Below are 25,875 nucleotides of genomic sequence, written 5' to 3'. Positions count from 1 at the left end.
CAGCAGTAATGTCGTGAAACCCAGAAAAAGACAGAAATCTTTGGGCTGAATTCCAGGGAAAACTGTCCATGTGACTCTGACTCAAAAAAAAAAAAAAATCACTGGTAACAATGCTTCATGCAGAAGGGAATAAATTATTTGCTTCAATTCCTCCTCCCCTGCATTCCCAGCTGTGCTGGCAACCCCGGCTTCGGGCATCTCCCACTGTGCCTGCTGGGAAGAGGGACCCACGTGGAATGCTCAGGAAGGGAAGCAGGAGCATTTCCTTCATTTGTAAACCCCACTTTTGAGTTCCTGGGAGTATATGCATATTCATAGCAACACTTTAAAGATGACACAACAATGCAAACAGTTTCAGAGGTTGCTAATACATTACATACATGCACCTAGTAATATCAGCTGGACAGAGAACACCAGTGAGTGTTTCTCCCTGGCAGATGTCCTTGAAATTCCCTCAAATGCTGAAACCCCGTTCTACTAGTTTACCTCATCAACCCCGCCTTACAGAGCAAGAAATGCATTTACCTAAGGTTATTGACGTGCTGTAGAATGGAAATCTAAAGGGGATACTGTCAAATTCATACGGTTAGAAATAAGCAGGGTAATCTTCATAGTGCTGAAGTCACTAAAACAGATGTGATACTTTTATCTGTGGCAAGGTATATATACAGTTTATCAGTGGAATTACAGGTAGGGAAGATTATATTTATCTTTGCTTTTCTGTGAATTGGAAAAGAAACAAATTATTTGTCTTCTGAAAGGCTTGTATTGAGTGGAAACTGAAGACCTATCTGCTTTCATAAACAAGCTATTTTTTTTTTTCTCTCAACTATCAAGAGAGGAATGGTAAACAAATAGCTACAAATTATATAATTAAAGTAGCAAATCAAATGCATTGTAAAAATAAAACCAAATATTCAGTTGTGGTGGTTTTTTTTTAATTTAGACATTAAAAACAAACATATTCCTATTGCTTAGCAAAGTACACAGCCATTGCCTTTCCCAACATTCTGCTAACACAACTGGTTCACAACTGCATGCTGAGGCGGGAGAGGAACCTTGTCCCTCAGCAAGCAGAGCAGCCGCAGTTGGCCGGTACCAACTCGACACCGCAAGACCATGTAACCAGTGTCTCGAGAGCACTTCTAGTCCAGAAGAGCCATGTGTCAGCCAGCCTGCCCACCTCCGCAGCCACACAGCATACACAGCGTTCTCTTCTTTCAGAGGTCAGCAAAAAACTTGCTGACAGCTGTTTGGGAAAACGTTGCATTCCCAGGTCACCGAACACCAAAATGTCTGATGCTAAGGTCTGCTGCTTTGAGTGGGTGACCCTTCTTCCATCAGAAGAGGCTGCAGAGCTGCTGCTCCCCATTGCCTCTTGTCTCCTTTGCCATTACATCCACCCTCCTGCTTAGGATCCATATTCCCTGTGTTATTTTCTAGTATTTAATTCTCTGCATTTCTTCCGTCCACCAAGTGGTTATATGTGGGTAAAAATTACACAGAGGGAACTATACCATTGAGGCACTGTGAGATTAATCTTCTTAATAATGATAGCAGAAGAACAGAAAGCTTACTATACCAAGAAGATACATGTGCCTTTACAAACTGTTTATTTCATAAGTTCTTGAAACTAGCATTACCCAGGGATTCTGAACTCAGTCCCAGAGATTCCCTTCAGGATTTCTGACAATGACCTTCAATAGACCTGCAATTCATGACTATGTACACGGGGCTGTCTGCGGCTCAGACTTCAAAGCTGACTCTGTCTTTGATGCCTGGGTTAGACACCTGGGGACAGGACTTTAAAAGATCTCCAGATTTCAAGGCTTTCTGGGTTGACCTTGTTTATAACAATTAAGCGACCAGATTTTCAAGTAAGTTTACAAGGTCAAATGGTCACAAGGAGATAATGGAATTTAGATGGAAGCTTATGAGCTTAACTGCGGGGGGGTTTACGGCAGGCCCGTGCAGGGGGAGCCCTGTTCATGCCACTGAGAATTTGTAAAGTGGTACATTGGGCATTTTGGTAAAAGGTACATGCTGGAAAGGATTTGGGGCTTTCATCTGTCATATAGGGGAACGGACATGCATCAGACCTTCTGGAGAGGGTTTTGAGCTTGGCGATGAAAAACTTGCATAAAGACACGTCAGACACTGACACTTTAAGAACTTCCTATGGTATGTGAGTTTTCCCTGTGTTTCGGATCAGTGCGACTCAGGACTCCAGCAAAACTCAATCTAGCTAATGGAAAAGAAGAATTTATGCAGAAAGGGATTGCTCTACTTCCCTTGAATGCTTTTTGTGAGGGTGGCAGCACAGAGATATGTTCATGGAGTCATTTTTAAGTATCAGAAGTTGACAGTATTGAAGAAGTTTGTTTCAAGACCAGTACATTAGTTATCGCCTGGATATTCAAGACTTGTTTGCCCCTTGAGCACCCTTGAGGGAAATATGACTGATGGCAATAAAACTACTTGCAGAAATGTGTTATTGCCGACAGACAGTAACGGAGTTGCCTATCTCCCCACAGGCAGTTGCCATATGTATCAAGATGTTTCTTATGAGCAACTGGCTTCTCTAGAGGAGTTTAAATCCTTTCTATACTCCTGTCAGGAGATGTTCAGCCATGCCAAGAAAACTCACTGTGACATGCACACTAATAGGCTTCATTTTACAGAATCACAGAACCGCGGAGGGCAGGAGAGATCTCTGGAAATCACCTCCTGCAGTCCTGTTGCTCCAAGCAGAGCTGAACTCGGGGCTGCGGCTCAGGACTCCGTCCAGCCTCCGGCAGGGATTGCTTGTTGTTTGGACTTGGGTGGAGCTCGGTGTTCGGCTCCTCCACACAGAACCTCTGCCCAAAAGTCTTGGCGGTAAGACAGCTTTGCAATTTCTCAGCGCTTGTCCAGCCCTGGGTTATACATCCACTGCAGTCCCCTATAGGGAATACGCGGGAAGGAAGCCCTGAATATACATGGAGATGGAGAATGAGAGAGGATAACAAAGAATTCACAAGTGAACAATTCCAGCGGCCCGGCCTGACAATCTGAACTAGAAGGTGCCCAGTGGGATGGCTGTAGAGCAACCAATTTTATTGCTCCAATTATCGGAGGGCTGACCAGGACTCCATAAAACCCTTCCCCTTCCACAGGAATTATGTGCTGATCGGGCAGGGATATCCACACATCACTGGCTTTATACTCCTCACTCAAGCTGACAACATCAGTTCCCACTGAACAAATGTCTAGCGTGTCTCTCACTCTCCCTCTATCCTGATAAAGATTTTGGGGGGTTTCTTAGCGTCATGCTTAATTTCACACTGTCAAATTTGTTTTGTGTTAATTGCCAGGGATTTCTATGTAAATCACTGCACCTTCAGTTTGGGACTTGCAGTTTTCGAAGTGACTTTTGTCTGTATAGAAGTACATCAAATCTGCTGTAGAATATATTTTTAAAGGGGTAGAAGACTTCACACTGAAAATGAGGTGCTGCACATTCACACAATACAAAACTCTATAATGACAACCAAAATATTTAAAATATTCTTAGAATTCTTAGAATGTTCATTTCAGTAAAGAAAACTTATTAAAAGTAGGTTTTTATCTCTATGATCCAACTAATTTCATAGCTGACACAGCCTTCATACACACATATAAAAATCTTTCATGAAAAAAGTGTCCTTCTGGGATACCCTCATATTTCTGGGCCAAATTATCAGCTGGTGTTGGCAAAGGAAGCTCCCTTCAGTGCTGAAAGCATCATCTCAGTGGAGAAACTACTTTACAGATTTGAGACTAGAGCAAGAGACCACCCATGAGCGCACACCCCGCCACAGAAGGGCGGTGGATTGCAGGTCCCTGCAGGCTCTGACAAGCGTTAATTAAGTGGTGATGTCAGGATCAGTCAGATCAAAGGTGCACGTAGCACTGGACTTGTTCTCCAGCAGCGAGTGCCCCGGGAAGCCCATGAGAGCCAGGTCCTCACCTCCTGATGCTCCTCCCAGCTCAGGCCGTTCTGAGGTCAGAGGAGGCGGCTTTGGGTTTAACAGTCTCAGGTAAGTTCTTTTTTCCATATTTTTTCCTCATTCATTACTTATACCTTGCATTTCCTAGATAACATGTAGCCAGTGGCCAAAGTTAATGAGAATATTGAGAGAACATCCTCTGGGGTGGATACTCTTGGTAAACGGAGGTACAGCCAGGAAGAGAGCTTGAAGTTCAGGTCTGCGATCACCTGGAAATCCGACTGTTCCCAAACAGATGCAAATAGAAAGAACAACAAAACCCAAAGCTTAATCGACACAAACAAGGCAGGCAGAATTCAGGTTTCAACCTTCTTCACACTGAGCGTGTGCTGAGGCAGATAGTGCTTAAAATTCCCAGCTAATCACAGCCAAACCAGCTCATGAAAATGAACCCATTCAACCGGTGTTCCAGCCCACAGGTGGTATTTAAAATCAAACCCAATCCGAGGTGGAGGGAGGCTTTGGATCCTCAGTGGATGTTGCCAACACTAGAAAGAGCTGAAGAACCAAACTCATAGTAAAACAGGGTTCTGTGCTGTACCTCTTACCTTATTGAATGTGTTTCGCATTGGCATTTAATTGTATTTGAGCACAGACACTTGAAATTAATATGGCTTATTTACAGTTAAAGTACTTTTGCAACTGGCAGTCTTTATAAACAATATATTAATATTAATTTCTAAACTTGCTTCTAGATCAGTTAAGCTGCATCAACAAATTTGACAGTAATGGTAGCAGATCTATGAAATACATGTGTTGAATATTTTATAATGTTGATATAATATCTGGAAATTAAAGAAAATGAGTTAAGCTGTGACTGGGTACAGAAGTAGGCCATATTCTGTATATTTTTAACTCATTTTCCACTAATTAGAGCAGAGGGTATGCTTAGTTAGGCATATAATTAAGCAGTAATACCCTAGTGATTCAGTAAGCACTGCTGGTATTTTGCTAATTAACTACTTTATGAAATCTAATAGTAGTTCTCGTATCACTTCGATCAATGTGTTATTGATCTTAAACAATATGGACACATCTGAAGAAGCAACTCCCTCCAACTTCACTCATATAACCTCATTTAAACAATGTGAGAATTGGTTTTCTTTAAGAGAAAACTAGCATTTTTTATATAGCATTTTCTACTCTTTGCAGCACCGTGTAACTCTGTCACATTATAGTTAAGTTACTGCAAAGCAGCATAAAGACAGACTATCTGCAAAAGCAAAAAGAAACTATACCAGCCTAAACTTGTTCTTGCTGCAAATCTTAGATTCAAAGAGCATATAGATTTAAAAGGCCTATTATATCCACCGGATTTGCACTTCATCGAGAACAATGATTACATACTATACAGGATTAAGTTGGATGAGTATGGATGCTTATTCCTGTTTCTAGGTCTAGACTATCTTCTAGGTACTGAGCAGAACTGGGTTTCTTGGGAACTGTTGCATCTTTATAAAAACTGTCCATGAAAATACAAAGAAAACGGGAATATCCAGCAAATCTGAGCCAATGTGACCACAGCTCCTGACCCTTCCTGCAGCCCGAGACAGCGAACAGAGAGCATCGCAGGTTTCCCTGATAGCGAGGCCAAGACTAACACTGACAGCACCATTTCCTTTCACATTTTGCCAGCAGCACAAAGATACAGGTCAGACATCTCTCACTTGATTTTGAGCAATAATTTAGTTTCGGTTAATGAAGCCTGTAATATTTAAATAGTACCCTTCTTTGCTACATTAAGTGGTGCAAAAAGTCTAATGCATGATTAATTTTTAAAAATTTTAATGGTTCCAGAATCTTTCATCACTGAATGATTCATTGGACAATGCCAGATTTAAATATCTGGCAAAGATTTCTTATAAAGAATTACACTCTACTAAACCCTGAACATCGCAAGCCAAAGATGACCGTTAATTCTTTCTTCAGTTTCAAAGTGATTTGTCATTCAATATTAATCTCTACCCCAGAGGACCTAGAGCACTTAGGCACTGCAGGAAAAAGGAGATTCTTGTGATTTCTTCCAAGAGCTGGGCAGTCTCCAAGGATTAAGGAAAGTAAAGAAACTCTCTATTATCCCCTCTTGGTACTGAAAACCCCATTTTGTCCAACACGAAGTCACCTCCCTGGTGTCTTTGTCACAACCTGTGGAGTTTAAGTGCAGCACGTCCAGGCTGGACCGGCAAACCCAGAACCCCTTTGTTCCCAGGACCTCCCCACGTGTCCAAAACAACAATCGCATCCTCCTGCCTCTGCTTCATTTTAAACCTTCACTTTCACGTTCTGCCTTGGCAGCTCAGAGCAAGCCTTCATCTTCCCATCCACACAGCCTCAATCCGCCTCGTATTTCTATCTAGGGAATTCTAATAACTCTCTCATTTGTCTCTGCAGCCAAAGGAATCCCTTCAGATCCCAAATGGATTACCTTGACAAGCCATTTATTCCACCAAAAGAAGCCAAATATTTACTTCCTATTACTTTAGTGCTTTTCTTTATTTCCAGGGCACAACTCCAGCTTTCTACCAGGGTTTTCCCACCACTCATTGCTCCGTATTCTACCAAATTACCTCTCTCCTATCCCTGGGCTGCACAACTTAGTTTTACCAATCGCTGCATGGAAGTTCACCACTACAAACCCAGCTTTAAAACATTCCTCCCGAGGAAGCAAATACATTGAATTTTGCAAGGAGTGCTGAAGCCTCAGGAAACAAATAACTAACGTCTGCATCTGGAAGAGCCACGGTCGGGGGTGTAAAGCAAATTGCTCATTAGGGAGGAGGCAGAAAAGAACAAATGTCCCATCCTGCAACACATTCACATTGTTGCCTCACATACCCATCAAGGTAAACAGGAGAAATGGGTAGTTTCTGGGTTTGTGTTTGCAATATAAAACAATAACAGCCCTTGCATGCTTAAGAAAAAGATCAGTCACCCATACACCGGGTGCCTGAAAGTGCTGGGGCTGCAAGTGTGGTGACGATGCCCTGTTTATAAAGTTTATAGGTAAACTGGACAGTGAAGAAGAATTTCCTCACTTCTGTTTGAAAGATCACGTTACGCCCAAAACAAAAGACTAGTTTTCTCTTAATATGAGTAAGAGGATAGTGGTATACATTCCATACATCCAGAGGGAGATGTAATTCACGCTGCCATTCCATAACCATATAGAAGAGCAGCTACAGCTAACAATAACACACATAAAGATGAAGCAAACAGCACAGTGAGGGCGGTGAGCTGAATTACAAAGCACTGCATTGCTGAATTACAAAGCACCACGTTCCCGGCACTGAGCGAGCGCTAGAAATTAAAAGGGAATTCAGCTGCTATGGTCCATTTGCTCCTCCATCCTTCCGAGACTGTAAACTGGCTGGTGTGTGCAGCACCAACCCACTTACTCGTAGGACACAAGCAAATAACAACCAGCACAAGCCTGAGGAGCAGACCAGGAACTAGAACATTAAATGCTCCAGAGCTTGTTACCCGTTAGGTAAATAACCCACTCCTCCAAATACTTGTTTCAGAGGCAGCTTAAAGACCTTTTGGGTAATTGCTATATTTGGTTCCAGGATCAACAGACCCTGTTGCTAATGAATTACTTGTATTAGGAATTAGATTCTGTGTACTTTGGTTTGCTGTAAAAGAAAATAAAATCTATTGCATCTAGAGACCGCAAAGAAAAACAAGGAAGTGGCCACATGTTGAGCTTTGGACTGTGCAAGTCCCAGCAACAACACTACAAACTTTAGGTTGGTTAAATTACCCAAAGAGAGAAACACCATAAAATGGTGTTTTCTCTTTATTCTCCCTAAATCCAAATGGTCAGAAATAGCACAAGATGTTGGAGGAAATTGTAAAAAGCTGACAGTTTCAGCCCAATTAAGGGGAACATTTAACTCTAGCCAAGGACAGTTAATTCTAAGGCCACATCTAAAAATCAAGAAGAGCTGGAACAAAAGCAGCCATAATTATATTAAAAATGCCTCATTAATGTAGTGTTAAGCACCAGAATATTGTAAGGAGGGGAGGGTGCAAGAATTAATAGTTTTATTGTAAAAATAAATTGCTCTGTCCTCCTCCTTTTTGTATTTCCAGCTAAAGCTTCCACTAGTAATTGAGCTGGCTAAATGTATCCTTTGTTAGAGGAAAATGTGGCCAGGCTGTTCGCTCCCTTTTTATCTGACAGCTTAATAGAGTGAAGCTCACGTAATAAAAATGAACACTGCAAAGGAAAATTAAGTTGGAATAATTTACTAAGGATCACACCATGTTACTTTTTAAGGTAAGTCATTTTCAAAGGACTTCAATCAGTGTTACTGTTTCTCTTGGTTTTAATAGGATCCATATATTTATATATTACATATAAAATCATGATAATGGGATTTCCTGTACAGAGTACATTAAATTTATCACTGATACACAATGAAATTGATGAATTGAGCCTCTGTTGTAACATGTGACTGATTTTGTAGTGACTGGCAAAAGAGCAAGCTAATAGGATACTATATTCCTTATTAGTGATCTTTTTTATGTGTTGTAGACACAGATTGGCCACTTATGATACTTTACAGCTTTGTAAAGGTGAAAAAATACACGTACTATACACACTAAGGGTTAGCTATTTTCCTACACGGTTGCTGCTCGGTGCTCTACTTGGAAGATGCTGTAGGTAGAATGAAGATGCGCTTGGCCCCAGGCTCACAGGAGAGCACACGAGTCTCAAGAAATTCACCCACAGAAATTACCAATATAAACCCCATTTTGCAAAGCACGCGTGAGCTGAGAATACTCCATTCTGAGTTTCTCTGTGTGGCCTGCGGTGTCATTGGGCATATTTGTCCAAAACAAGCCAGAAAGTTCCCTCTACCCACCCCACTGAGATATCAGCATCTTGGGCTGCAATGGAAGGTTGCAACAGAAAAGCTGCGATGGGTCGGGGGGCTATGGAGAAGAAGAACCCACCAGCACAAAGCGATGTACCCTGGTTTCCTTCTGAAATTCGGCAAAGCAAGCAAGCCAAGCAGCAATATATGGAGATTTAAAGACAAGTGAACATGCACTTTGGTATTGATTTAGTTTTCAACACAACGCATCCTGTCCACAAAGATACCAAAGCCCCATTCTCACAATGCGATGCTAAATACTTTTAGCCTAATACTAAAGAATTTGATTTCAGTTGTTTTTACTCGAACTCATTACCTGTACTAGGACTAATACTGAGTCCTTGTTAGGCAGAGCCTGTCATGAATCCAGTGAAAGCACTGACTCATTTCAGCTGTTTGATGTTTGTTAGATGTAGGCTCATCAGGCTAACGAGCTCCACAGAAACATTCAGATCCCCCTTCATCCCTAATGGGTGCAACAAGAGAAAGCAATACACCGGAACAAATTCCAAAAGAGCTCTCTCGGAAAAAGCCTTCCTTACGCCACGTAATTAACAGTTTTCTTAGGCTAAGATCTAATAAACCCCTTCACATGTGCTTTACCTTAAGTGAGCATGGCATGTTGTTAACAGAGTCAACAGAATTACTTAGAGCCTAAAATACTGGTGCATGCTCAAGCAGTCCACTAAATCAAGGCTTTCAAGAGTTAGAAGTCTGCGTTTTACTGCTTCTCGGTGTCAAATTGTAGAGGGAGCTTTTACAGAGGTATATTTTTGCTTTCTCTTTTATGTAATGGTAAATCCTCATGTCACCTAATCCAGCACTTCTTCCAAGAAGCAGGAGTTATTTATGTGTTGTGTATTAAGAGCATTCTCTTCATTGGCTTTTGAATTTGTCATCTTCAATCTGGCTCAGAGTCTCCTGACTATTTGGACAAAGGTGTATCCTTCAGTAAATCTGGTGTCTACCAATGTCCCTGGGTATTTCTCTGCTTTCTGGAACGCTTGTAGTCTTTTCAATCATTCTTCAATTTATGTCACCATATGCCTGCAAGTGTTAACTGAAATTACATGACGTGAAATCACTGTGTGAAATGGAATTGAGCCAGAACACAGGAAGCAGCACCCTTTCTGTGTTAAACGCGTGGGATTTTGGTGTATGTGCTGACATCAAACAATATTCTCTCTACCATCAGTCCCAGAAACAAATGTCCTGTAACACGTTATTGAGGCACTGGCTGAGGAGGAAATAATTGCAGAATGACTTGGAGGAAAGGTGGAGGAATCAGTTCCATTCAACAGAGAATCTGCCTCTTCCCAAATGGGGACCGAGAACCATTTCCAGGTAACCACCCACAGTTCCCTTGCTATGCCACAAGGTTTCTAAGCAGAGAAGATGTAACAAGGCTCTTCTTCCAGCCAGCCCACTCCATGAGTGATGTGAGCTATATCCTGCACATTCAGCATCACGGTAATTGTAAATGCACATTTCTAACACACTCCTTTCCTGTCCTGCCATGAGAAGAGTCACTGGGATGTTCTCCATCAGAGAAAGAGATGCCGGAGCAGAAACAACCTTGTGTCCCTTCACACACACAACACCTGGTCCTGGGCCCACGCAGCAGCAGCTGGCAAGCAGCTCTAGACAAGCAAAAGGCATTTGGATTATTGTTCACACAAACGAACGTCATTGAAAAATTACCCCTCACAATCACGCACTTCAGAAACAGAAAAACATGGTTGTGATTTAGACATCAAACCTGACAAACCTCCTAAACATTTAGACTGAATTACACCATGCAACTTGTCACGCTATAGTCTTTGCGCATCTTGCAGGTTTGGAAAGTGCTTTTTATTCCACAGAAGAATGTGAAGAGAGTTTTTTTCCACATGTCTGTTAGAAATACGGGACTGATCCTCCTGGGACCCAGGTGCTATTATAAAGTTATAAGAAAACTGTGGGAGACTTGAGACTCTTTTCCCCAAATTGTATTCTTGTGCTCTAAGCTTTGGGCTATTCTCTCTGTGTCTCGCGCTTGCAGGTAAATCCTTTCAGCAATTCAAGACCACAATGACCCCTCTACTTCCAATTTGCTTTGTAACTTTACACATTTCTAACTTTCTTGTTCAGCTCAGCTTGTTTCCCTGTTTCATCTCCAACGCCTGTGAAAGATGAAGACAAATCAAAGCGAGGTGGAGGAGCAGAACCCCGGTGTCAGCGTCGGGGAGCCCAGACCCGGCAGGCACCGAACCCTCAGGAGCTGCTCGCGTCTCGCAGACACACGGCTCCGCGTCCTCTGACTCGGCCCAGATGTTGCTATTTTAAGCCATTCCCGCCTGTCTGCTGCAGTGTCATGACGCTGCAGGCTCTGCAGGCTCTCCCCTTCATTTCCCACCCCAACGCAATGGTGCCAGCAAGAAAAGAAGCATTTTTAATCATCTTTTGATTCTGAGTTGTCTTTTCCATTGCTAATAGTGTTTTCTGTTTCTCTGTGACTAGAGCAAAAGAAAATTATATATATACATATATATATATCTCTCTCAACAATCATCCAGAACACTGCACATACAATCATTCACATTCCTTATTCATGACTGACAAGAATTTTAACTGGCTAATTTTCAGTTTTATCAAAACACCAAATTACAACTGCAATGGCTTCATTGATTTTCAAAGCAATTTTTCCCCCCGAGAGGTGGTTTGCTTTCGGCCATGAAAATTCATGTATTTCAGAACCAAATCTAACAACTGATATCTTCCTATTGTTACCTTGCTGTTGGAGCTCTGTAGTTTACTCCTTGCCATTTGAGTAGCGATTAACATAATAATTAGATTTTTACATAAAGCCCTGATCATCCCAAAGGAACTGCAGATATTCAGCTGAATATAAGCTATTCAATTCTCCTTTAAACAAAGGCCAGAGTCTGCAAGTAGCTATATTAGACCAGCTGAATTGGTTGGACAAACGAGAAAAGCATCTAGTTATACAAGTTGTTCTTAACATCCCTTCTATAGACAAGTTCTGGGTACATTAGACTTATTTGTCCCACTTCCTCGCCTGATCTATTAAAAGATTTTACATCTGCCTACAACCTTTTTTCTTCCTGTATTCTTAAACAAAATGCCTAGTGCCATCTCCAAATGAAAGTATAGCCTGAAAACTAGACTCTTCAAAGTGGATTTTCTACTTATTTACTTCATGTGATCTCTCTGTCTTCAAAAAAACTTCTAAAATATACATGATGATTTAAGTTATTGTGTAGAAGCCACGAAGAGCATCCAGGCAGTGCAGTGGAGCAACGCGACGCCTCCCCGCACAGCTCTCCACAAAGGGGCTGGACAGAGTTCTGGAAATCCGGGATTTCAGACAGATTACGAAAATCCTCCCAAGACAGATTTTAGGGGATAAGGGCAGACACAGGCTCCCCAAAGTCTCATCATTCGCGGTGATGTAATCCTCGCAGGGGACTTGGGACTGCGCTCATCTGTCTCGTTGGACAGACAGGGTGAACGCCGAACACCTCAAACAACACGGAGAACGTTTTGAAGCATTTATCACCAGTGCAGCTTTAAAGACATGGCAAGTTTTAAGACTACCATGTTGATTTAGCTATTCCTAAGCAAATATCCAATAATCTATTAATGCCAAGAAACATTCGTGTTGCATGCCAGCTCTTTAATATTAAAAAGCCTGTGTCCCTCTGTGATACCTTTGGAACACCTGCCCAAAATCCTGGCTTTGATGGGCCAGTAGATCTGATGCTGTAGCAATTCCCTGCCAGCCAAGTTTGTCACCTCCCATTTCAGAGGCATCTGTTGTGATCAAACACATAATTTTGGGTCTCTTTTATGGCAGAGACTCCTGACTAGCAATGGGTGTCAGTCAGATACCCCAGGTGAGGAGCAAGGATTCTCTTCAAGAAGCTTCGGGACAATTTAGTCTCTCCTGACTTTTGCCAGCTCTTCTGTGGTGTAACTCTCCACCCATCAATCTTCAAGGAAAAATTAGCAGAGGAAAAGGAGACCCACAAAGACCCCCAGAAAGAGAGAAACCTCCTCCTTCCCTGCGGTATTCAGGATAAAACAACACGCACTAATGGACCCTGAAGTAGCTGGATTGCAGGTAAGACTTCCCAGGCTGAGCAATACCTGTAACAAGCACGTATCTCTACTGTGGGACAGACCTTTTATCCGTTCTTCTGGGACCGGGCTACTGAGAGCCACAAAGACAGCTTTCTTCACTGTGAAACTGAAAGGGCTGTCATGTGGAATAAATCATTGATGTAATGGAAAGAAAAAAAATACATATATATATCCTCCAAGTAACCCAAATTAAAAGCCCAGTGGTATTTTCTGGAAGAAAAAAACTAAACCCACACAACTCTCAACCAATGCAGCCGACCCTAATATTGAAAGCACATCCTTGCCTTTGGTGATTGATTTTAAATAGACTCACGATGTCCTTCTACTTCATGTAGAAGTAATCAGCATTTGTTTTCATGAGGACACTAGAGCAGCGCAACATCCCTTCTATCATCCTTCTATTGACAGAGTTTTTTTGAAAGATCAGAAGCAGCAGAATGCAGAAAAAGCCTCCAGAGACATGAAAGTGCCTGCACTTGACTTTCATTGCAGGGTGCGCAGCCAAAGCAAATCAAACATCTGGGATGTGCAGAGCCGCCTGTGTCGGGTTGAGGTGCCTGTCAGAAGGTCTCACGCATATGCAGTTGTCCAAAATCTGCTCTCCTTGGGGTGCTTTACATTGTTTTGACATATCATTCACAGTAAAAACAGAACAGGAGCTGGTGATTCATATTGCAACGTGTCACAGTAATCTTTCTGATGAACTGCCATCTGCCTTATCCTCACCAGCAAACTGTGTTCCCACCCGCAGTGGAGCCCTTGGAATGGAGCGGCCGGTCGGGGAAGGCGGATGCTCAGACACAGCCCTGATCCGCTCCACTGACCCCAGGACGCTCTGCATCACCCACGCACACCCGGTGCCCAGGGGCAGGATGAGCTTTGCCTCCCGCTCAGCTTCCCATTTTTCACCCAGTGTTGTGGTCAGGAGAGATTCCCCCACCCACAGCAGACACTGAAAGGGACAGACAGACAGACTTGCCGGTCAAGCAACAGAACAACCATCCCAACACTGAATCGCACAGTCGCACCCCTTCAGCTTTGGCTGATGGAAATTCTGTTCTTCTTCCCCCTTGCCTGCATCCTGAGATTCAAGACGGACAGTGCGAGCCTGCAATGATGTCCACAACTGCATCTTGCAAACTGTATTTGAAAGAATTTGAGAAGACTAATGGCAGAGATTCAGTGTCAAAAAAACCCAACACGTCAGTGAAGATTTGTAGCTTGAACTGGTCCCTGCTTTATTTTCAGGGAGTTACTCACACTGCCCTTGTCAAACTCACAGTAGAATTTACTTTAAGAAGTAATGATTTTACTAATACTGTAATTTGTATCACAGTAGTTCAAGCCCTCACTCCCATTAAACCGAATAAAATATGGTCCCAGCCCCTAAGATCCTGCAGCTGAATCGTTTGTTTCTCTCACTGAGCCCTTAGGAAGCTTGTTAGCGCTTTGTTGTAGGAAACACTCTTACAGAAAATTGATCTTTCCAAGCTTGCTATGAGAATTTTCTTCCAGTGCTGCTATTCTCAAGCTACTATTTTGAGCAAAACTTACAGAGTTTGATAAATCTTTGGGTGCTATTCAAGAATGGTCATGAGCCTGTCTGGTCACATTTCTTTCCTAACTTCTCTTATGAAAGGTTTGTTGTTTTGGTTTTTGAGGGTTTTTTTTTTTTAAATCTTTCTATTATTTAGACAAGTCAGCATGAATAGTAATCACAGTACTGGTTATTAGCATCTTGTGCTTCAAGGCACCCAATATATATCACCCAATACATCCAAGAGAGTCATCAAGACGACAGAGCCAGGCTCTTCACAATATCACATGGTAGAAGGACAAGAAGTAATGGACATAAACTTGTCTGCCCTCACAGCCAACAATGATTTGAGCAAGAGGTTAGACTAGAGACCTCCCGAGGTCCCTCCTAACCCAAGTTATCCCACGATCCTGTACTTCATTCTCCACACCCCTCTTTAGCTGGAGCTTTTGTCCAACCTTCTCACCTCCACATGCATCAGATCCTAAAGACATTTTCAGCATCTTGACTAAGGAGCCCCAAGACCTTTTCAAATACTTATTGAAAGCATTTCAAAACAAGCTAAAATAACTTTTGTAATGATTTGAAAGGCGCGGAGGGTAATTTTTTGTTAACATTCATGCATGGAAAAAATGACCCCCAAAGGTTAATCTTCTCTTGAATTACATTATGTTACCTTGGGAGTTAAATATATCTACTCACAGCCATTTGATACATAAATGGACTAAATTATAGACAGAATTTTTTAAATAGTGAGGATCACTTACTGCCAAATGAAATCTAGGAGCATAGTGGGAAGCAAAACAAAGCGAAAAACCAGTATTAATAATAGTCCAGGGTTTCTCAGGTGCAGCTGGAAGCAGCAGCAGCACCCAGCACTAGGCAACACTTCCCATTCATTCACTTCAAGGAGATCAAGGAAGACAGCCAGGGGGTCATATTATGCAAAATGGGTTTTCAGCTGAGTTGGGTTTGTTCAGGATATTCCAGTCTGAACAAGATACATGATATAAAAACATTCTCTAAGGCAAGTTTCATATATAATATACAAACATCTCCACCCATGGGACCCATGCTACATAATCAGACATTTTCCTAACCAACACAAAGTGACTGGTCAAAAAAACTCTCCTAGAAGCAAGCAGAAGTTGCAGCGTGAGCAGCATAGCTCAGAACAACTATAGTACCTTTAACTTAAAAGAAACAGTTTCCTATAAACTAATGTTAGTGTTAATCTCTCAGTAAAACGGAGCATCTTTTAGCTGGAGACTTACAGAACGAAATACAACATCAGTAGACTGCTAATTCCATGCATTAGCTGGATTTTCTTATAAATCTATTTTAACAATATCCCCAAAATGAGAAATTCCATTAACAGCATTATTAGCTCTCCTTTAAATAGCTAATTGCACCTAACTCCAGTCATAATACCTAATTACTGGTTTATTCACTCCGAGTGGTTCATAACAAGAAGAGAAATTACCAAGATGAAATTAGATCAAAGGGTAACATGGATGTGTCTGCATCTCAAACTGCGTCCGGAGGCAGAGCTGGAGCCGGGGTGGATCAGGGCACAACAGCAGCACGGAGCTGCGCCCGCGCTCCCAGTCCAGCCTGCGCCCTTCGAGCCCTCCCACCCATGGCCACGACACCTTGGAGAGACAGGAGGGACCAGTGCACTGAGAACATCCCCTGGGGCTTCGCAACGTGCCAAGAGATGGACGCAATTCCTCCTGTTGCCTTCGGAAGATCACAATAGGAAACACGAAGCAAAAGGGCCGCAGGAGAATCATGGGGAGCTACATTAAACAAAGCCAGCTCTCAAGGGCCTTTGCAGTGTTACTATAATAAAAATTTGCTACCTAAAATGTGCGTACAATGGATGGATAATGAGTTTCACCTCTTTATCCTGCACCAAAATGATGTGGCTTTTTTATTCAAAATTTTCCCTATAAAAGTACAACAACTAGCACTCCTAGAAACTGAAATTGTTTCTCGATATACATGGGAGCTGATGTTGGGATAAGGATGGAAACAGTTATGTCAGGAGACAGGTGGCATGGAGAGATTTCACAAGGCACTAGTCTAGAAGTCTGAGGAGTCCTGAAATCAAACGGGGAGCAAAGCATTCTTCACAAAGCTCTCGCATCTAAACTTTCTCACAACCTTCTCATTTGCGGTCATAAGCAGCGACAAGTTTTCCTTTTTCCCCTTACCAAAATTGTATAAAAAGCACCTAATCAGCAACAAACTAATGTCAACCCAAAATCGTTACTTTTTTCTCACAGTTGAAAGGATAACATGAACATAGCCAGACTGTTCATTATCTCTGAGTGGAATGCAACGTTCATTCACACCGCTGAGAAGATTGCAGCAAAATTCTGCTGTCTTTTTAAAGCAAGGTGGGTTAAAGCCATTCACCTTAGTTCAGAAGGACAATGCCCTTGGTGTCGTGCAAAGGCACCTGTCTCCTCCAGCAGCGGGAGGCGTTTGATGTGAATTCTCCTTACATCAAATTCCACTTTCACTGGCCAAAGGACCAACTCCATTCTAATCAAGACTCTGACAACATCTTGAGGGCAATTGCTTATGCAAGCAGTAGCTCTGTTGCTCATGATTTAAAGCAAGGGAGACACTGCACAGAGGTTTAAGAACACTTTGCTCGTCTTATTCTTTGCTACAGTGTACAACATCCTCATCATTCGGATCTCTGCCCTTTCAGAGACACATCAGGATAAACACTGTTTCAATGAGTAGTAGGAAACAGGGGAGTTGAACTTCATGCATGACAGCATCAAATTAATGGAGACAGGTCATGAATTATACAAAGTGTTTGTCATTCATTTCCTTTAGACTGTACAGCTAATTAAGAGCTGCACTTTTCATACGACTTCTGTAATTACTCTGACATACGCTAACCAAGCATCCCATCCCTGGCTTGTATTGTACTCTATTACTGAGTGAAAGTTAATGGTGGTCTGTGATCCTGACATTAGTCTGAACCATAAAAACTAATGGCTGAAACTCCTCGTTATTGGTGATTCTCTTTTGTGACCTCTTGCTCACATTTGTTAAAAACACACATCTTCCTTCATGAGAAGGAGTCTGTCTGAAAGACAGGCCCTTCTTAGGTTTAGTTGGGAAGGCCATTTCATGAAAAAAACCCAATTTTTTTGCTTATTAAAAAAAATTATGCAGAGAAACCACAGGAAACAAACCTACCGATCCGAGACCTTCCATAGCGCACCCCCCTCACAGCTGAGCCTCTCCCGGCATCGCACGTGTGTTCAGCACAGTAGTTACAAACACCAACCAAAACACTTACGTGGTGGCCCATTGCACCCTACAGTCATCAACTATGTCAACAATTATTAATTAATCTACTATTGCACAAACAAAACCATGCCTTTCAGACAGAAGACTGAAGGGTTAAGGTACAGATACAGTGTCAGAGAAGCAGTATTTAGGCTGGCGCACAAACCTTGCCCAACAAGGTTTTACTGGGAAGCTGCTGAATGCAGGACTGAAAGAGGAAGAGACCTTCAGGATAACCACCCAACTTTTACTGTGTTCATACAAAATTTTCTACAGTGTAATTCAAACTGATACTTAAATCTCTAGTCTTTGCTATAATGCAAGCAGCAACCCACCACGATTGCTAGCAGTGAAAGGAAGCACCTTGGCTGTGTGTTTATGACACCAACTATCAGCTCTACTTGATGCTGCACAGAGCTGGTTCTCCTGCCCACAAGGTGGTAGAGCAGAAATGAGCACTAACAAGTCATTAAGGCACATTAACTAAGGACCGTGCCCAAACTCAGGAGACTCATACTCTGTGTGACCTTAAACAAATGACCTCACACTCTCACCCCTCTGTGCCTCAGTTCCCAAATGCAACACGGAGATAAAACTCATTCCAGTTCATAGGAACACTGTGCAAATTAACCTTCCCAAAATACAGCAAAAGCTTCCGATATACTGCTAGGTTTCTTTAGAAATACAGCATCCATAGCTATTGCTGTTCAGAATGGGTGGGCTTTTTTTTTTTGGCTGTTTGCTTGCTAATAAGAAAAAAGCTGAAAGAACTCAAACACTTTGCTATCCACCCCAGTTATTGTCTTCTATCACTTTCTCTGACTGCTTCTCATTACTCAACTTCCATCAGCGAACGTGAGCACCTATCATTGCTCCTTCGCGCTGTCATGAGTCACCTACCCCTTTCATCCTTTCTTGGAGACTGTCAGTTTTGATTTCCTGCCTCAAAATGTCATCTTCATCTTTGGTGTTCTGTCAATCCACAGTGAGCTTAAATACACCATTCTGGAAAGCACACTTCAGTTTTAAAATAAGCAACCATTAGCGTATGTTAGACTCACTCCCACAGGACAACTGATTAATCCAGGCTCCCAGTTCAGAAATCTTCGTGGTGAACATCTAACAGGCCATGACAACGACCAGAACCAACCCACAAGGCTGACGTACACAGGGCTGGAAACAAAACTGGCATATTTATTGCCTGAGAACCCACGGGCTTCGCAGTTTCACAGGACTGTGCAAGCTGCTCTCTTAGTTGATGTGACATACATCCAGAAGCCTGACTGCCAAAGAAGTAGAAAGGCAGTTCAATCAACACACTGGTCATGAGCACATCCCAGGATTCTGCAGGATAATCTCATTCCCCAAAGCATTTCTTCTGCGAATGTAAGAAAGAAGCAGATCAGACATATGGACAGAGAATCAACAAAGATGGAAAAACAGCCATAGTAACATCCAGCCCAATGTGAAGAGGAATCAGCAGTTTGGGGACCAATAGAGTCTCCTAATTGGCAACAGAGGCTGCAAAAAGCTCAAGGAACCTGTAACACAGCAGCAACATGTTCATGATTCATGCGGCTGGGATAAGACAAGCAAGGTGGCCGACAGTCTGACCCTCGCTCATGGAGAGCTGATAGACACCGTCTGCACTTGCAACAATTCCCTGGAAGGGCAGAAGTGATGGTGCATCTTTAAATAGAGATTGCTTCTTATCAAGGAGCTGCACCTTTAACAAAGATTACAAACACAAAGGACATACTACTTCAGTAATGAGAACAGAAAGCTCTTAAGGTGTCTACATTCCCTCTTTCCCCCATTAATAAAAGCTTTAGTTAATAACTCAGCCTATCTGTTGTTTCAAGGGCAAAACAGCAGTCACATTTTCAGGTGTGTAGACAGTGATGAATATTGGAAAATTCCTACAAATAAACTTTTTCAGCCTTTACCATATTCTCCTTTTTAGATTTTCCTAGTATCCTTCTTAGACCGTCTTTTTCAGATAAAAACCTTTGCTAGAAAACAGGAAAGCACAGTGACTGTTAGAGTGTCTGTCCAGTTCTAGATACCAACTTACAGACGGTACAGAAAGACAATTTTTGGAGATCAGATGTTCTGTGCTTTCAAAGCACCTGAACTGAAGCACCCCAGAGCCAGCAGTCACACTGGAAATCTTGTCTGAAGTACCTCATTTCCTACTGCTTGGTCTCTTTAGGTCCCATTTATTCCTCTGCAGATGACACTATGCATGACATGATGTTGAAATATCCATAGCTTGGAATACTCCAGCATGTCAAGGTACATAATTCAAAGTGTAACAGAGAAACTCGTGCATGAAATCAAGTAAAGGAGAAAGCAAAGCAGCAGAAGAGGCCTGTTCCAGCACAGCCCTAATAACTGTTTCCATCAGAGAGGTGTTTTCCTTGCAAGGGAACAGAGCAGCTGTGCTGAATCTTCACTTGGAATAATTATTTTTCACGAGATTGCTATGACGTATTCCTCTTACCTACCACCTAGAACCGACACCACGGCTCGAAGATCAGCCTTCTTGCTCCAAGAAATGAACACACAAAACCATTGCAGTTTGCAGCCTTTTTCCTGCTTGTGCCCTTCAGAAGGTGAAGCCAAATAACAGAGAGTAGTGAGTACCACAAGGATGACATCTCACAATTTTTGCCTTTGTTCTGCTATAACTGAGGGGTGTAGGGTGACAACTGCAAGGTTATTTTCTGAGCACAGGGTTAAGGAATAAGAAGTCCCCAATAAGAGAGTTGTGTCCTTCTGGCAGGTAACAGTTACCCTCCAGTGTTTCAGAAGTGACCACTGACATGAAAGGTACACTCTGTAAAACCACCGGCAAAGCAAAATAGAGTTCCCAAGAGAGCCTGTAAGTCATTACATGTTCTTGTTTCCAGAAGTGTCAGCAATCCATCATCAGGCTTTGTACCACAGGATGTACAGGACAAAGACTAAACAAACAGCACTTCTCAGCGGCAGTTAACACTGCACAGAGGTGACTATTGCATCACTAAGAAAGGTTTCACCTCGTATATTCTAGATAACCTCTGTAGAAAACTTTCTTACAGGTTTTCACAGACATATATTAATTTTCTCCTCCATAATCCATCCAGCCCTCAGTCACAGTAAATTAACCTGTTTGCAAGAAATCCTGTGTTCCCAACATATCCCCAGCACATGTTGATGGCCAAATGAGAACAAGAACAAGAACTCCTTCCTGTGGCAGAGCCGTACATCGTTTATCATTCCTCTCATGGCAAGCTGATCTACAAATCTCAGGTTTAAAGAGCTGATGAGGCTCGCTAGCCCCAGGGAGGTCTGAGCTCTCGTGGAAGAGCAGACACATCTGGTCACACTCCAGATACACTCCACGATTCCCTGGTGTGTCTTTGGAGGATGACACACCATTTGTCACAGTCAGTTAGGAGGACGACACCAAAGACTCATTCTTTCACCGCATTTTGGAAACATTATCTTGTGATGTGAGCAAACTGTTGACACAAAAGAAGCCAGGTGGGATGCTGAGTTATCTATTCCTGAAATGTATGATCTGTGTAAAAAATTATACACAGTAGCTGTATATTTATGGCATGCAGTTCCTCAGATACTTTTATCATATCAGTGCAGTGTCAAACCATTTCCAAACTATGAAATGCAAAGGAACTGGTCACAGCTTCTGCTTCCAGTGTGTCGGGCATAAGAACGCAGGTGACAGGAGACTTTTGCAGAGATTTTTCCAGGGAAATTTTGGATTTGGAACTGGTTTATGGCCAGGTAGATATTTCACAGATGGTTAAGTTAATTCCATTTTTCTCTCTGATCACCCAGATTTAAAAGGTTTTGCCTGGTTAGTTCCTGTGATGGGCTCTATCTAAACCTAGAGCCCTCAGTGTGATGCCATCACAGTGCAAATACGTCCTTCTAGTGACAGCAGAAAGGGCCCCTTCCTGGAAGAGGGGAAGAATTCCATCACAGTGCATGTGCCAACTTCAGAGAGAAGGGAAAACTCATACAGAGCAGATGAAAAAGAGAGATACAAACACTAACCAAAATCAGATTGGTTCTGCTCACCTTCAGCACTACCCATGGCACATCCCTGGACCTCTTGTGCAGAGAAGCACTTCGGCTGGGGAGGAAGAAGTTGGTTCTTATACACAACTACATGCAAAGGAGCTTGCAAGAGTTATTAAAAGCAAAAAATCCAAGCATTCAAGCACTGGGAAATGCCAGAACCAATGTTATTTGTACAGCCTTAGTTACACCATCTTGTACAAATGCGTTACGTCAGTGCCTTTAGTCCTGTGACCACACACGGGTTTTCCGCAGGACCAGCCTCCTTCAGCACACAGAATGGGCAGCAGCATTCGGTCTGATGTGCAATCTTTGTTCTATTGCCTGGCACTCGACCCTTCCTCCTGCATCGTGGGCAAATCCATTTGAACACAAAATTCTGTTTCCTTGCCAGCTTTTCGGTAGCACTTCTTACAGGATCTTTGTGAAGCTAAATCTCCAGCACTGACAGGAGGTAAGAGCAATTCCCACCTCACAGACGGGGAATGCCGGCACAGAGGCAATGCTAAATTTAGGAAAATGTGAGTCACTTAAGAACAGGCCTTTTCTAGTATATGTATTATTCACACACCACTTAACTATGCATAAAGACTAAGGCATCGCATTGAAGTTCCTGCAATTTACAGAAGTTCACTTCGAATGACTTCCCATTAAATGTTTCAAAACTGCAAGTTTCTGATGGAAAACTGTGTCTGGTTTCCCACAGGAAATGAAACATATACAGTTGTGCCATCTGCCTATTCATGTGCTCTTAATACTCCTTCCACCTCATTTCTGAGCCCATTGGCTGCTTTCAAACAAAATTGGCAGAGGAAAAGGTCTCTAAGTGAATGCCTCTAAGCCTGAGAAAAACCAGCAGCTACGAGGGAGTGAGACCCGAATGACAGGCTGCGCTGATGGAAAGGAGGTTCCAGCTCTGCCGTCCCTGTCCCACAGGCAGTGACAGCCCCTGTGGCTTCCAGCCAGCTGCTTGTTGGCGACTGCGGGCACAAACGTGTGGAGCTTATCTCCACATCCCCCTCTGAGAGGCTGTGTTCTCACCTGGCAATACAAAACAGAGCAGCAAGAGAGTAAAATCATTTCCGAGCTCCACAGTAATGAGCGCATCTCCGCAATGATCGCTCACCGCAGGGCTGGGCTGTGCTGCCAGCCCAGCGTCGCCCTCTCCCATCACTGCCAGCAGAGGCACTTGGATCCAGCACAGCCTGCGCTTCCAGAACTGCCAGCACGCGTTCCAAAGGATGCTCCGGTGCTCGTCTGGCAGGACACGAGTGTAAAGGTTCAGCACCACTTAGCCAAGAATAAAAATGGCCCTGTCTCAAAAGAGAAATATCCCAGTCCTTTCCAGAAGCCGACCAAACACACTGCAGCTCGGCAGAGGTGCAAGGAACACTTTTGGGAAAGCAGCTGTTGAGCACAGTGCAGCTTTCAAACAAACAGAAGGCTATGCCGCTCCACACAGCCAACACTCACTTGAAAAGCTGGTACTCACCATTATCCTCTTCCCAGCAGTTTTGTTTCCTGATGCTAGTGGAGTTCTTGAAATAAAAACATAGAAGTCATGTTAAATTCACAACATCAACAGTTAGCAAGACATTCGAGATCACAGAGCAGTGAACTGTCTGTCACTGTTAGGAACCTGAAACAGGTAACTCAGAGTGACTGTCTAGTCCTAAGGTCAATGTTGGGAGACACACAATCAGGGAGAAAAATAGGTAGTTCTAGAAGGTTCAATTGTAAGCTGATCCCCAGCACAGCAGCATTGGAGACACCTGCTACAGACAGACAGCAAATGCTCTATAGCCTCATGTTCAGACCTGCAAGAATATTCAATGACAAAACAGTCTGTCCTGTAACCAGCCCGTACACGCACATGCTAAAGGCTGGACACACCGCATTTTCCTTTACAGAGCAAGGCCTCCGCTGATTGAAGTAGAGGGGGACATAAATCTATTTTCTCCTACCCACAGTGATTAAAAATTAGTTTCTACTACTTTAAATGCACCAAGTAGATCAAGACAAGCAGCATGATGAGTAAATGTCATTCTTCCCACCCTCGTCACAAGTGGCTTTCCTCAGAAACGTCTCTGCTGCTCCCTAGGAAAGTCCTCCCGTTATGCACAAGGAGAAACATCTGCTTCTAACAGCACGTAAACAGGGATGTTTGTGTCTCTGCTGGCTGAGGGCTAATAAGAGCAAACCTGATTTGGCTCAGAACATTAACAGCACCAGGAAAACTGATGTCTGCACAAACTGCCTCGGCTGCTGCATCCAGAGCCCAGCGGGGCTCACGCTGCATGGTGCTGAGTGCTGGTGGGCTGTTTTACAGCACACCCTGCATACAAAGCTTTCCACACAAAGTTAGAGAAAAACATCTCAGTGAACACTACGAGAAGCAGAGTTTTGCTTTGAACACAAGGGAGAAGCATGATGAACGTTCACAATAGCCCCCTTCACCATCATTATTCACCAACACAACAAAATGCAGATCTTGGTCAAGAATATTTGCCAATCATTTTAAGTCACACCATATACATTTTGGGATCTTGGATAAACTCCACCTGGCTTTAATATTAAATATATTGCCTCAAAAGGTCAACGTTCTCCCCTTCCCCTGGGTCTGGGGAGGGTTTGCTCTTTTGCTCTCTCTCAGACCTCTTTTTCGAGGCCGTTTCCAGGTTTTCTGGAGGTGCTGCGGAAGGGGACGCAGGTGACACCGGCCAGATGGGCAAACTGCAGAGTGAATACTGTTGCCCTTCGGGCCCACAAGATGGTGAAACAGGACGAAACTGGAAAAGCTCAATGGAGCAACATCCAGTGCTGCAATGCAACTGAAATGTGGTTTGTTCCTTCTGTAGTCAGCCTAATGGGCCTGGGGGGAGGATTTGACCCTTGGTACTGTAGCAAGAAAGCACTAATTACTCTGAAAGTAGAAAGAACTTGTCCTTTAGGTTACATAACCTGTGTTAGCTGCTGTCCTACATAACTACAGGGGACTAAATAACATGTAACCGAATGAAAGCCGCAACTCTGGGCTGGGAAATTTTGCTGGAATAATTAATACCAGCAGATAATGGTCTTGATTTACACATTCAGTATTCCAGGCAGCACTGGCCATTGCGGGTTGTTATTCGCAGGAGTCAATGTATTCAACCACCATGCAAGAACAAGGGGAAAAAGTCAACTCATGTAATTCGTAGCATTTGCAGATGAAAAAACAGGAGATACCAACCGCCCAGCATGTGCTGCATAAAGAAAAGTCATGCTGAAAAACAAATGGAGAAAGAGAAGCAGACATGAAGGATTGCTTAGCATACAGCCAAAAGTATAATGCAATACTAATTCCTTCAATATATCGTTATTTGCACAGTCCTTTCATTTTGCTTCTCCGGTAGTATTTGAAATCTGAAGGCAGAGTTTCAGCTGTGTATGACCATGTAGATACATATATAAAAACACACACGCGTGTACACACATAAAACAACTTTACAAGAATGACTATTGGGTCTCTGAGGACTTCAGAGCACGACGCAATGCGATTTCCACCTGTATGTAAAGTTATCATGGTAATGACATTGTCAGTTAAGGATAAAATAACAATTTGCATTATTATCCACTATAATGCAAATTGTTATTTTTGCCAGCAAATACGTGGCTGGCTTTAGCCTCAGTGGCAAGATGAATGTTAAATCAGGGCTGATGAATAATTCATAGATCTTATATAATGCAATGGCTCTGGGATTCGTGTTTGAAGAACGACTTCTCCTGGTTTAGATGCTGTTTAGATTCTGGGCCAGTGACACCCTGCCACGACCCGCCTGCAATGAGATAACGATCTGCTGATGAAAGGCTTGGCTGGTTTTCTGAGGGGTTTTTAAACCATTAA

At 42.8% G+C, this 25,875-nt stretch overlaps 1 long non-coding RNA gene across 1 annotated transcript; it reads left to right on the top strand.

The window, feature by feature from the left end:
- Positions 1-1,282: 1,282 nt before the first annotated feature.
- On the top strand, positions 1,283-14,704 carry LOC135575609 (uncharacterized). Its single transcript, XR_010466684.1, has 5 exons — positions 1,283-4,058; positions 6,531-6,871; positions 8,121-8,307; positions 10,104-10,252; positions 11,039-14,704. It is a non-coding gene; the product is annotated as an uncharacterized LOC135575609 (long non-coding RNA).
- The last annotated feature ends 11,171 nt before the right edge of the window (positions 14,705-25,875 follow it).

The sequence above is a fragment of the Columba livia genome, chromosome 17 (assembly GCF_036013475.1).
Source record: "Columba livia isolate bColLiv1 breed racing homer chromosome 17, bColLiv1.pat.W.v2, whole genome shotgun sequence".
Taxonomy (NCBI): Eukaryota; Metazoa; Chordata; class Aves; order Columbiformes; family Columbidae; genus Columba; species Columba livia.
The sequence above is the reverse complement of the archived record's forward strand: the minus strand, read 5'-3'. Positions and strand labels throughout refer to the sequence as shown.